The sequence below is a fragment of the Protomyctophum bolini genome, assembly GCF_963924005.1.
Source record: "Protomyctophum bolini genome assembly, chromosome: 17".
Taxonomy (NCBI): domain Eukaryota; kingdom Metazoa; phylum Chordata; class Actinopteri; order Myctophiformes; family Myctophidae; genus Protomyctophum; species Protomyctophum bolini.
The window spans coordinates 35,220,713-35,222,089 of NC_137878.1; positions in this window are offsets into that span (position 1 = coordinate 35,220,713).

Genomic DNA, 1,377 nt, shown 5'->3' on the forward strand with positions numbered 1-1,377 from the left:
CTTTGGGTTAGATAGGGGGGCGGGTGGGGTTCTAAGATGTACAGATTTTATTATTGTTGCTATGTGCGTATGACTCTGGGCCCAGCGCTCACTAGAGATTATAAAGAGGAGTCCTTTGAGAAAATCAGGTTCTTGGTGATGTATTTTTATCTCCTGTTTTTCTTTCTTGGGGGAGGGGCGGGGGGGGATTTGGGGCTCCGGGGTTCGGACGATGTACAGAGTTTTAACCACTTGAACCCTAGCGTCCCAGTTCTGGGAGGCGAGTGACCGGCAGAAATAGCAGATCTACAGTATACGCTCAACACGTTTATGTTGCGAGTGTGAGTTTATATATCGGCTACGTTCCGCAAAGCGATTTGATGCATATAGGGGCCTAGTATAGAACCCTGGGGGACTCCGGTCAACTAATGTATGTAGGGTTTAAGTGGTTAAGATAACGATAGGCCAATCATCTAAAGAAAATAAAGAGAGAAATGTTAATTATTTAATTTATGAAGAGTTCTAGAGTTCTAATGGTCTTATTAAATGCTATAATTTGTTGTTTCTGTCTGTCTGCGAGCAGAGGCTAGCTGTGGGTTTCTGCCCCAAATCTTGAAAGTAAATCGCGCCGACGCGAAGAGAGAGCATTATTTGCCGATGGAAAGAGTTTTTCTTTTCCTTTTTTAACTTTGCTCTGTAGAGTCTACTTGTTTAGATGCCCTAAATGTTTATTGTTATATTATATTATAATTTCCTTCTTTTTTTTCTTTTCCCTGCACAAATCTTGGAACCAAAAAATCTGTTTTGTGACTAAATGTACCACAGCCATATTTATGACTTTAATTTAAGAGAAGGCTGTGCTATTTGTGCCAAGCAGACCGCACACCAAGATTTAGCAGGAATCACACACAAATAAATAAATAAATAGAAAAAAAACTACTGAAAAACGCTTAATAAAAAAATCTAGGAACGGCGTATGGGGGGGGGGCGGGGGGTGGGGGCGGTTGTCTGTGGAATTGAAAAATGAAAAAAAAAAATCAAAAGTACAAGGGGAAATGTTCTTGCTAGCTTTATACAAATCACGGCGTCACAGCAAACACTTTATTATAAAAAGAAGCATTTTTGACTTTCACTTAAAGCTTGAATTTTTGCCAAATGATGAGAACGTTTGGTGCTGTAATGCTTGTCGCAAAATACTGGACCTACAGGCTGTATATGATGTTTTTTTTTATAATCATAAGGCTTAATACTGACTCAGTTAAAAATCTAATCAGCTTAAACAATAGAACACTGTTGTGCTACGGCGACTATCAGGTAATGCTTTGCCATCTTTTTTAAAGCTTTTTGTTTTTATTTAATGCACACACACACATACCATTTCTTGTCAAACTGTCGATA